We start from the raw sequence: 13,045 nt of genomic DNA, 5'->3' as shown, positions 1-13,045 counted from the left end.
TTCATCCTTCAGAAACCTCACCAGCCACCAGGTGGGGTGAGCCAACTCTCTTCTGCTTGCTCTTTAAGTAGCTCCAGGTCTGCCTGGAGTGGCCCACCACCTCTGCCCCCTGTCCCCTACCCTGGGATGAAGGCTCATGCACCCCTCCAGCTTCCTCAGAGACCATATTCGCGCATGCTGCACAGAGGAAGCTTTCAGAAAGGCTGCAGTAATGTGTCGACCCCCGGTTGCCACATGCTGTAGGACATGTGCTGATCATTGTCTGACATGGAGGAAATAATAGCTCACATGTCTTTACTTTGTTCGTAAGTCCTCCTTTCTCCCGTTTCAGATAAATGTGGATCTAAGAGGAGCCAACTCCAGTTAAGTGCAGATGCATCTTGGGAAAAATTACTTTCTGGCTCACTTCCATATAAGTGTATATAAGTTAAAGATGGCAAGTGCTGGTTTCAGCCCCCATTTCTACTTGAATAAACTGCGTGGTCACACAGCAGCACGTCTTATTGGGAGCCAGACCAGGAAATAAAACAAAATGCCTTAACGCACACTGAAAATGCACAACTGTTTCACAGAATGGCTCTTGTGAGCATTGTTACATTTAGAAATTAAAATAAATCTTCATCTGGGGACGCATTTCCTTGGACTTCCATCTTTGCAGTAAAATTCTGGAAAGGGGAACTGGAACAAGTCAAGCGGGGGGGCGGGGGGTTGGGGTTGTCGGCCACACATAGCTGGTTTATATTCTGCTTTGTTTATATCTAAGAGGTGCAGGTAATACATAGGTGTGCAGCGTTGCACTGTTGCGCTGTTGGCACCAGGAGCTGCTCTCATCTTATTGCTGCTCTTAACAGTCAGGGCATCAGTTAAGCAATTAACAAAGAGCATTAAAGAAACTTGATTACATTGTTCTTGTAATATATCCAGGTTTTTGCTCACAATGGGTTTTCCTTATTTTTGCAAAAAATCTCACAAAGGCTTCATCACTCCAAAGAGTAGTCTCTATTCCCTAAATAGGACACGATTCTTTCATACGTTACGGTCCTTCATTTAGATGACACCTTTCTCCAAAGCGATTCACAGTGCTAAACTACTCACAATTGCGGGCCCGTTTGTAAAGCTGGGTAATTTTAGAGGAGCAATGTTAAGGTAAGTACCTTCATCGAAGGTATGAGAGCAGGAGGTGGCATTCAAACCTAGTTCTTCGAGTCTAAGGCAGCAACTTTAACCAATACGCCACCTGCTGCCCTAATCTGTAAGCAATCGTTTTTTTGTTTACAAAGAATAAAAAAGAGATATTCTCCTAAATTTCAGATACCTTCAAAACCAGCGTTCTGGGAGCCCAGAAGAGTGTGTGTGTGTGTGTGCAATGGGGCCATAAGCCACGGTACTCACTGACCGGCGCTAAGGTTTCCCTCCACTTGAATGGGACAATATACATATGATTGTCATTAGGTTCAGAAGGATTGCTTGAGTGGGTGTAGGAAAATCTACAAGGCATATATCAGTCACATTTTGGCTGTATCTGCACACTTTTACATGCACTTTTTGAGTTATATTTTTAATAGCGCCTGAAAACAAATGATTTAGTTCATCTAGCAATATGAAATACTCCATTCCAAAGTGGTCTCCGCGTAATAGAGTTTTGGCTCACAGCTGGTCTTGAGGGATTGTTTGGTTCCGCTGTGTGATACGCTGAGCTTCAGGAGTAAGAACAGCACCAGTGGAAAATGCTGTTGCTGATATTGACCAGGATTTGTCAACATGGAAATGCCACTTCTGTAACACCACACCTCTTGTGCTTAGTTTTGTTTTCTTTCTCCTCCATCGCTGTCTGTTCACCGTCTTGATGGCTGCGTTTAGGAATGACAAAGGACAGCTGGAAAACCGTTTTCCCGGTCAGAAAGTGGCCCAAGTGAAGTCGTTGACTGCGCATCACACTTTCTCTCTGTCAAATGCGAAGACGCAGCAAGCAGCAAAACTAAAAAAAATCTCATTTGTTTTCATGTAGATGGGTCTGGGGTTCGAGCCCTGCTTGGGGTGCCTTGCTGCGGACCGGCGCCCTGTCCGGGATCTGTCCCCTCCCTCTTCGGTCTTGCGCCCTGTGTTGCCACGTAGCCTCTGGCTTGCCGTGACCCCGCTTAGGACAAGCGATTGTAGACTCTGTGTGTGTTTGTGTGTGTGTGTGTGTGTTTTCATGTATCAAAGTCTAAATTAATCGTATTAATTTGCCTTTTGTGCGGTAAACTGTATATTTAGAGGGAAACGTTAATTATGTCATTCAAGTTGGCAAATGCTCCTGCATTGATCTCAGGAAACAAACAGCATACGATCATTAATATAGATCATTCATATTAATACACTATAAAAAATGTATACATTATTAATATTTAATATATGGTTAACTGATGACTTTGCCAAAACCACCTGACAGTGTTAGATAAGCAGCTTCACAATTATTTAGCATTTATACAGCAGACTATTCTGACTGCATCAGTTTGGTATAAGTGCCATGACCAAGGGTGCTACTGCAGGAGTGGGATTCAAACCCAGGACTTTCAGATTTTTGAAACTAGTAATAAAGTATCTTTTTTCCATTATGGCAAATACTCATTTTACCATTAGGGGAATTCTGAAAGTAATACAGATTACAGTCACAAATACTGTAAGATTAAAAAATATCTTTGTAAATATAAAGGTTTACTGCACAAATGAAATCTCCCAACAAATATACTACCGAGTAGGGAACATTATACATTTCTCTTTTTTTTTTTCACATTTACAGTAACACACACTCACAACTGATTTCTCCCCAGCTTCAGATTCATAAATCATGGTACAATTTGTGTTTTTCAAGCTGTAAAGTTCTAGCATCTAGCAGCGCAAGCGAAACCATTATAATATTCTCATCCTATTTTTCTTTCTTTAAACGGTCATGCTGCTCGTATGCATATCATTACATGGATGTTTTTCAGTATAAGTTAAAAGATCAAGCATATTCACATTCTAAACTGGCAAATAACGGGAACTTCGCAATGATAAATGCAAAGAATTGTTGAAAAAATAGGCAACCATTAGCCTGCTATGTGTGTTTAATAACAGTAAATCATACTGTATAAGAACAGTTTGAAGAACTACCGCTGGATTCAGTTACATTTTGCACTGGAAATGCCTTGCAGTTTGTGGAACTGTTACAAGCTTTGTACTTTGAGCTCTGCGGCACTTAAACGTCTCAATACAAACGCACGGCGTAATTTTATTACCCTTCGGTGGACAGATAAAAATAAAGGTAAATATCATTCACAACTCATTTATTCAATATCAGTGATAGTTAACAGGGAGAGTTGGTAGCGTAGTGGTTGGAACTGCTGCCTTGGGGCCCAAAGGTTGCAGTTTGAATCCCTGCTGTAGTATCCATGAGCAAAGTACTTACCCTAAATTGCTCCAGGAAAATCAGCCAGATGTATAAATGGGTAAATAACTATAGATTGCACATTGGAGAACAGTGTCAGATAAATTTGTGCAGTGCATGATCATGCTAGCCTGGAGCATATTCTGGAAACACAGGAAGTGAGGAAGGGTACAGCTGAGATGGGACACCTGTCCAGCACAGGGCAAGAAGCTGTAAGGTATTTTCCCACATTCTCATGACTTCCAGCAAAAGCACCGGGACACGTAAGATCAGCACTATGCTTTCTGCATGTACAGATCAGCTTTATATCATAGCTTCCCTGTAGATCTCCTGAAAAGATCTTCTGCTGGAGCTCAAGTGACCGCTGCTTCTTTAAAAGGTTATAACCAAACATAACCAGTTCTGCATTGTTTGAATCCATTATCTGTGCTTTAAATAGAGCAAATGTTCAAGAAAAAGATGTGGGAGAAGAGGGATGCAGAACATATGAAGAGCTTGGTATTGAAGTGATATTCCTTTGCGTCAGGGTGACAGAGGACCAGAGTCTATCGCAGAAGTAGAGAATGCTAGGAGTTCAGGGTACACGCTGAACAGGACCCCAGCCCATCGCAGGGTACTTCATGTGTATAATTCAGTTTTTCAACACCCTTGCCAGCACAACTCTTGTTGCAGCCCATAAGACTGTCAGAGGATCAACATCCATGTACCTACAGGACCTGATCGGTCCTCCACCACAGAAAGAGCACTGTGCTTCTCCAATTCTGGCTGCCTACTTCTCCCACTCCCAAGAGGCCAAAAATCATAAGTGCTTTGATTCTCGGTTTGAGCCCTCATATTGTGGGACAAACCCCCTCTTTCCCTCACAGCTGCTGAATCCTTCCAATTATCAGTATCTCTTTCGGGCCAATTTATCTCCCAGTCTTCTGACAACAGCATTAGTCAAAGTCAAAGTGGCTTTATTGTCATTTCAACCATATACAGCTGGTACAGTACACAGTGAAACGAAAGAACATTCCTCCAGGACCACGGTGCTACATAAAACAACACAGAGCTACTTACACAGGACTGCATAAAATGCACGTGGGCAAGACGTGTGCAAAACAGTACAAGGCACACACACACACACACACTCTCGCTGAAGCCGCTTGTCCCGAGCAGGGTCGCGGCGAGCCAGAGCCTAACCCGGCAACACAGGGCACAAGGCCGCAGGGAGAGGGGACACACCCCACAAGGGACACCAGTCCGCCGCAAGGCACCCCAAGCAGGACACGAACCCCTGACCCCCAACAGAGGAGGACCCAGCCAAACCTGCTGCACCACTGCATCCCCCAGCAGGAAGATGAACAGTGCAAAAAATTACAAAGGGAGTGGAATGGTGTTCGTTGGAGTATGTATGTGTGTGTGTGTGTGTGTGTGTGTGTGTGTGTGTGTGTGTGTGTGTGTGTGTCAGTTCAGTCCTTGGGTGTAGAGGAGTCTGATGGCTTGGGAGAAGAAACTGTTACACAGTCTGGCTGTATGGGCCCGAATGCTTCGGTACCTTTTTCCAGATGGCAGGAGGGCGAAGAGTTTGTGTGACGGGTGCGTGGGGTCGTCTGCAATGCTGGTGGCTTTGCGGACACAGCATGTGGTGTAAATGTCTGTGATGGAGGGAAGAGAGATCCCGATGATCTTCTCAGCTGTCTTCACTATCTGCTGCAGAGTCTTGCGATCTGAAAAGATGCAATTTCCAAACCAAGCAGTGATGCAGCTGCTCAGGATGCTCTCGAGAGACCCTCTGTAGAATGTGGTGAGGATGGGGGTGGGAGATGGGCCTTTCTCAACCTTCGCGGAAAGTAGAGACACTGCTGGGCTTTCTTGGCTATGGAGCTGGTATTGAAGGACCAGATGAGGGTCTCCGCCAGGTGAACACCAAGGAATTTGGTGCTCTTGACAATCTCCACAGAGGAGCCATCGATGTTCGGGGGGGGTTGGCTTGCTTCATGCTCTCCTGACGTCAACAACCATCTCTTTTGTTTTGTCCACGTTGAGGGTCAGGTTTGTTGGCTCTGCACCAGTCCATTAGCCGCTGTGCCTCCTCTCTGTATGCTGACTCATTATTCTTGCTGATGAGACCCACCACGGTCGTGTCATCGACGAAGTTGATGATGTGGTTCAACCTGTGCATCGCTGCACAGTCGTGAGTCAGCAGAGTAAATAGCAGTGGACTGAGCACACAACCCTGGGGGGCCCCAGCGCTCAATGTAGTGGTGTTGGAGATGCTGCTCCTGATCTGGACTGACTGAGGTGTCTCAGTCAGGAAGTCTGGGATCCAGTTGCAGCGGGAGGTATTTGGGCCTAGTCGGCTCAGCTTTCCAATCAGGTGCTGAGGAAAGGTTCTATTGAATGCTGAACTGAAGTCTCCGGACAGTATTCGAACATACGTGTCCGTTTTGTCCTGGTGGGTGAAGGCCTGATGGAGGGCGGTGGCGACGGCGTCGTCTGTTGAGCGCTTGGGACAATGCGTGAACTGCAGGGGGGCCACTGAGGGAGTAACAGGGCCTTGATGTGCCTCATGACAAGCCTCTCGAAGTATTTCATGATGATGGGTGCGAGTGTGTCGGGACGGTAGTCGTTGGGGCAGGACACAGGAGACTTCTTCGATACGGGGACAATAGTGGTGGCCTTGAAGCATCTGCCAGTTGGTCTGCACATCCTCTGAGCAATCTGCCAGGAATGTTGTCTGGTCCAGCAGCCTTCCGTGGGTTGACTCTACGAAGAGTTATCCTCACATCAAAAAACAAAAGCGTCTGATAAATGAATAAATGAATAAACGAATAAATGCACATCAGCCGTGGGAAGACACAGCACCTGGTCGTTGGGAGGAGGGGTGATCTTCCTCGCCGCCACATCGTTCTCTGCCTCAAACCGAGAGTAGTAGTTGTTCAGCGCATCTGGAAGGTAGGCATCAATGTCACAGGCAGGTGATTTTGTCCTGTGGTTGGTGATTGTCCGGACGCTCTTCCGCATGCGTTGCGTGTCACCGCTGTTCTGAAAGTGGCTGAGGATTCTCTGGCCGTTTGCAATCTTTGCGTCTTCGATGGCCCGGGACAGTTTGGTCTTCGCTGTTCTTAGGGCTGCCTTGTCACTTGCTCTCAAGGTGGAGTCGCAGGTCCTCAGCAGCGCGCTCACCTTCGCGGTCATCCGCGGCTTCTGGTTGGGGCGTGTGATGATGGACTCGGAGGCAGCGACGTCATCAATGCGCTTGCCGATGTAGCTGGTCGCTGATGCCGTGTATTCCTCCAGGTTGGTGGAGTCATCATCGGATGCAGCTTCCTTGAACGTGTGCCAGTCAGTGTGTTCAAAAGAGTCCTGAAGATCAGAGGTGGCTCCTGCAGGCCAGGTTTTCACCTGCTTCAGAACCGGTTTGGCGCGTTTGGCAAGCGGTCTGTGTGCTGGGAACAGTCGGTCTGAGTAGCCGAGTCGGGGGCGGGGATGTTTGTGTAAACAAGATCCAGTGCGTTCGCCCCTCTCGATGCAAAGTCTACATTCTGATGGAATTTAGGGAGCACTGACTTGAGACATATATCAGTACATATATTACTCAACCCTAATCAGACAGGGTAGTCTATGATTTTCCTCTTTCAGTATCCTGTGCTTTAATAATGATGAGTCTGCACCCAAAGCTCTGTGTGTATTCTAAAGGCACTTATGTCTACTTTGAACCGTACATCGTTTTGGGAAAAAAAAATCTAAAATGCATAAATGTAAATAATAGAAATAGAAATGACGGAGAGAGAGAGACACCATGGTAGGAATGAGTAAAATCATCGAAATGGAGATTCAGAGTCGGAGAGAATCCAGAAAGCTGCTAAAGAGAGAAACTAAACTCCTGCAGTTGGCACAGAAGAAAAAAAAACCCTTCGTGGGTCCAAGGCCAACTGGCTGCCCGCTACTCCTGGGCATGCGAACACCCTGCAATTTGGTAAAAATATTAGTGTTTCATGAGTAGTTTGAGGAGCAGTCAGATGGTTGTTCAACCTTCCCCCACCTGATCATCAGGCGATCTTCAGTGGCTCATCGCGGGCCAGTGGCAGTGCGCACGGCAACGCCAACCGATGCGATGCCATCCATTCTCATGCAAGTGTAGGAACTCACAGCACAGACACATGCAATACGGCAGATCACAGCTTTCGACAGGAAAAAATAAATCAGCCCGTCACTGTGCTTTTATAGTTGTCTTGGACTCGATAGTTATTTTGCCCATAATACTTTGTGCTTGACCCCTGATGTAAGCCTTTTTTTCATGTTGACACCTAGTCAGCTTTTTCTCAGCTTTAAGGTTTATTCCTAACTCCAGATCCAAACTTTAATGGGGAACACACGTTTATCCATCACAAATCAAGACGTTTTTCCGAAGGATCAAGTGGTCCGTCACGTGATCCGAAGCCGGGAGGCTGCCAACGTTTTGCCAGAACCGGTGGATTCTGACTTTTTTTCTTATGGAAAGAAATATGTGAGCTGTAGCATTCAAATTAAATCCTGGGGAAGAAGGTACAGTAGCTTCAGCATTATTTATGGGCCAGCTGGATACCTGGAAGTAATAAGAATGATAAAAAGCCGCCACTGGACACTTTCCTGGTCGGAAACCAACTGGAAAGATTATCATTTGAAACAGAGCATCTGAAAAATCGAATTTTCAAGCACACACACAACAGAAATGTATACAAGGCATAAGAGAAGTCCCAACATAGCGAAAATACACAGAAAGAGTTTGACCTTTTCATATCTAGCTTTCTTCCCATTTGCAGAATTCCGCTCCAGGTTTACTTATTCCCGATACGATAATTTTTTCACCGATGGGGGTAACCGCGTAGTGTCTTCTGGTGATGGAAGACCAAGGCAAAATCCGCAGGAACGCAAACTTCACGCCAACCGGCGCGAAACTTCCCTTTGGCCGTAATGATGGCTTTAACGTGAAAGTGTATATTCTGTGGTGAGAGCTGAAAAGCCATGAAAATACCTGCGTGTCCAGCTCTGGGCACGAGTGCCACATTACTTCAGTCATTCTTAAACAAAGTGACATCAGCGCCTTTTCGGAGAACAGGATGTGGTTAGGTCTGAACCAGCCTTCGGCCAGGAGCTGTTGAGCGCTGTTTCCAGTCGTGCTCGCGTTTAATGTGGATTTGATTATAAGGCCTCCGTGTCGCTCGTCTGCGCACTTCTCAACCACCGCCTCCAGCGCGTTTCGCTGCAGCGCAGCACCCTGCGTCTGCCTCATGATGTCTTATCCATCATCTGACTCTTATTTTTTTAGAAGTAATACAACGTCTCTGTCTTTCGCTGTTGTAATTTTTGGAAGAAAAATCACACGGCTCTTAAATCCCAACCATAATTTTGCTTTCGAAAACAATGGAACGTATGTTGATGATTCTTTCGTGTTTGGCAAGGCAGGGTATTTTAGTTCTAAAGTCCACACCGCAGTCTCGATCCATAAATATGTGGTTCCCTCAATTTACTTCCGCAAGAAAAATGAACATTTAACCCGCATCACACACACACACACACTGTCTGAAACCACTTGTCACGAGCGGGGTCGAGGCAAGCTGGAGCCTAACCTGGCAACACAGGGCGAAGGACTGGAGGGGGTGGGGACACACCCAGGATGGGACGCCAGTCCATTGCAAGGTACCCCAAGGAGGACTCGAACCCCAGACTCACCAGAGAGCGGGTCCTGGCCAAACCCGCTGTGCCACCGCATGATAATCCAAATTAACTCTGGGGGATAATTTTTTTGGAGAGAAAATTATTAGTGATATTTTGAATAGTGTTAAACATAACTTGAATCAACCGGAAACTTTTTAATTTTTTATCGGTGAACTTCGCTTTGAAAGACTCTGTAGCTCAGCATAAACTGTACAGATATCACAGTCCATACAGCCACGGTGCACTTTTTAAAAATGTATTATTAAATTAATTAATCTCAGATATTTTGTTCGTGGGGGTGTGGTGGCGCAGTGGGTTGGACCGTAGTCCTACTCTCCGGTGGGTCTGGGGTTCGAGTCCCGCTTGGGGTGCCTTGCGGTGGACTGGCGTCCCGTCCTGGGTGTGTCCCCTTCCCCCTCTGGCCTAACGTCCTGTGTTGCCGGGTTGGCTCCGGTTCCCCGTGACCCTGTCAGGGACGAGCGGTTCTGAAAGTGTGTGTGTGTGTGTGTATTTCGTTCGTGAGGTGACTCGGCTTTCAATGATTTGCCTCATTCATCTGCCCACTGATGTTCCTCCTTAGAGGCTCGTGCTCTATCTCCTTTGCTATATAACATTCCGATCACTGTAATTCCTTCCCTTCATCGGCTGTGGTCCGTAATCATGTATTATGACTGAGGTGCTCACTGCTCTTATGCTCTACCTCAGCTCCACTTCTTCAATCTGCTGATATCTGCATGAGATCCATTATTTCCGTGAGTGAATATTTCTATGACATCCGTTATTTTTATTATTTTTCTATTTCTATTATTTCTGTTCCATGCTTTTGGTAACATCCGATCCCTTCCTCGGGGTCCACCCTAGAGTGAAAATCCAAACAGAAACCGGACAACCTTTGGGGAAGAGCGTTCTCGCCCCATACATGGAATTCCCTTTGTTCTTAGACCAACGGTGTAATACGAATTCCAGGGTAGACAAAACTGTTAAACATGCGTTTTTCTTTTTTCTCGCATCAGTCTGGTTAAAGACATTCAAGCCGTTCCTGTCTGTTCACAGATTTCCCTTTACGTACATTTCGAGGTCGTGAACTGGATGGACAGCTGAAAAATAACCTTTGAGGCAGACTGTTTGCTGCGGCTGATTACTGTAATGAAATCGGAGTAACTAATTACAGAAATGATCCGATTGAAACGAACGCTGTGAAAAATAGCGGTGGGCCGGCTGTGGAGCCGCTCACTCCAGATTGAAACCGTACTAATGGGGACGCGTCGTGGCTTTGCTTGTGACCCTTTCAGCTCTTCTGCGATTAATTGAGCTCGGGCTTACCGTCCGGCACGTTCCCAAATCAGTGGATGCCGGCTCATGTATTCCACGTTAAGCATGCCGCAGGACGTCGCAGCGCACATCGCCCTCGCCAGGGCTCGCTCCGCTCACTGGTACCGAGTACCACGCTTTCCAAGAGGACGACTCCAGCTGCTGCAGCCAGTGGACCCCCAGTTGGCTTCTCTGTGCTCTTATACAGCCAGTAGGAGGTGTGGTGATTCAAGACAATGACAGGAAAACCTGAGGGTTCCTGTTTCAAAGCCCAGGAGGGGCTCTGATGTTGTACCCTTTAGCAAAGCACTAAATCTTAAATTACTGCCAGTGATATACTGTAGTACCTGTATACAGCACCAGTGAAGAGTGTGAGTTCACCCAGGCAACTTGGGCAACACTTGAGTGTGAGTCCAGCTGGACTGTAGGGTGAAAGCAAAGCAACACACAAGCGTCTTACATCTTGAGAAGTGCTGTAGAAGAGCTGGGAGAACTAACAAGGCACACCAGAAATTCAAACGCACATAGGTAACGGTGAAGACAACAGCTCCCTGGCCAGCTGTCATCCTTGGTATCACCATATTATTCACTCAGCCGATGCTTTTCTCCTAAGAGTCTTGCAATATTGGGTAAAATTTACATTTATTTAGGAGATGCTTTTCTCCAAAGCAACTTCCAATGAACTCTATGTAGTGTTATCAGCCCACACCCCTTATTCACCACGGTGACTTACACTGCTAGATACACTACTTACAATGAGTCACTCATCCATACATCAGTGGAACACACTCTCTCTCTCTGTCACTCACACACTATGGGTGAACCTGAACAGCATGTCTTTGGACTGTGGGAGGAAACCAGAGCACCCATAGGAAACACACACAGACAACATGAAAACTCCACACAGACTGAGCAGGGGTCAAACCCACGTTCTCTTGCACCAGCCTGGAGCTGTGACGCAGCAGCACAACTCGCTATGCCACCATGCCACCACTTGCAATGATTTACCCATTGTCACAGCTGGGTAACGTTAATGTATCAGCTGAAGATAAGTACCGTGCTCAAGGGTACTACAGCAGGAGGTGGGATTCAAAACCAGGGATTTCAAGCGGAAGGTTATTTTCTTGTTCATGACAATGTAGTTTGTGAGGAATCACAGGGTTTAAACCACAGACCCTCTGTCACATCCATCACAGACCCGGTTCATCGCAGGCTCAGCTTTCCGGGACTTGAAAAACCTTTCTTTAGTCGCACAACTGGGGGATGCGAGGCAACAGTAACGGGCAGCTTGGAGATACTGTTTCAGGCGAATGCATTAGGATGTTGTCAGATGGAAGCGAATGCATGTTTGGAGACATTCGCAATTTCAGCGCTGAATGAAAATAAACAGTCTGGCCGCAGGACCCGAGTCGAGCCGCGAGAGCCCCCACGTCGCAGGATTCTGGCCATGGTTTGGGAGGCCAAACGCCGAAATACTACTCCAACTCCCGTCTTTTTGTCTGAGACAAGGGTGTCTGGACCCCTGCATATTTTGAGCTTTAAATAACAGCCATGAAAGCGCATTTTTAAAGACTGGGAAATATGACTTATGGTGTTTGGAGATTAAACTCGCAATGAAGGGATTCACTGCCTAAACATTATTGCACGCTGGCTCTATATATATGTCAGTAGGACAACGCTGGCCCAAGACAAAGTCGTGGGCTGAGGACATGGTGCTGTTGTTGCGCAGGGCCGAAATACCGGGGTGGCCCCGCTGTCAGAAATAAAGGTTTATAAGACCTGATTTGTTGATTGAAAAACTGGCAAGATGGGGGGGCAGGGGTTGGCCCCCAAAGTGTTGACTGTACTCAGGAGAAGTTTACGTCTAGTTAACATCTGTTCAAACAAACCTGTTTTCACCGGTGTTAATAAGAGAAAGCCCAATGAGGCTGTAAAACAGCAGGTCATAAAATTTTAGACTGATTCTTGTACCGCTGAATGGAAATCAGGTGTAGGACTGCTATTTTGTGGGTCATCGTTCCTGTGATTATACTGCACACACACACACACACAAAATTATGTGCAGTTATTAAATGAAAGTTGGGGGGGCGCAGCAGGTTTGGCCGGGTCCTGCTCTCTGGCGGGTCTGGGGTCAAAGTCCTGCCTGCGGTGCCTTGCGGTGGACTGGCGTCCCGTCCCGGGTGTGTCCCCTCCCCCTCTGGCCTTGTGCCCTGCGTTGCCGGGTTAGGCTCCAGTTCGCTGCAGCCCTGCTTGGGAGAAGCAGTATCAGACTGTGTGTGTGTGTGTGTGTGTGTGTGTGTGTGTGTGTGTGTAATAGCACATTTGCTTATTTATCTGTGGCGTTGAACCTCGGATTGAAGAGGAACAATGCGGATTCTGCCGTGGAACAGTGGACCAGCTATTTACGCTCTCACAGATAATTGAAGGGGTATGGGAGTTTGCTAATCCAGTCTACATGTGTTTTGTGGACTTGGAGAAGGCCTATGACCGTGTTCCCCGAGAAATTCTGTTGGGGGTGCTTAGGGAATATGGGGTGCCGGGGCCACTGCTGCGGGCCATTTGGCCCCTGCACACACGGAGCGAGAGCTGTGTCCGCATACTCAGCATTAAGTAAAGCCCCTTCGTTGTGGATGTTGGACTCCG

Source organism: Scleropages formosus, chromosome 18, assembly GCF_900964775.1.
Source record: "Scleropages formosus chromosome 18, fSclFor1.1, whole genome shotgun sequence".
NCBI classification, from domain to species: domain Eukaryota; kingdom Metazoa; phylum Chordata; class Actinopteri; order Osteoglossiformes; family Osteoglossidae; genus Scleropages; species Scleropages formosus.
Note: the sequence above shows the minus strand (reverse complement) of the source record.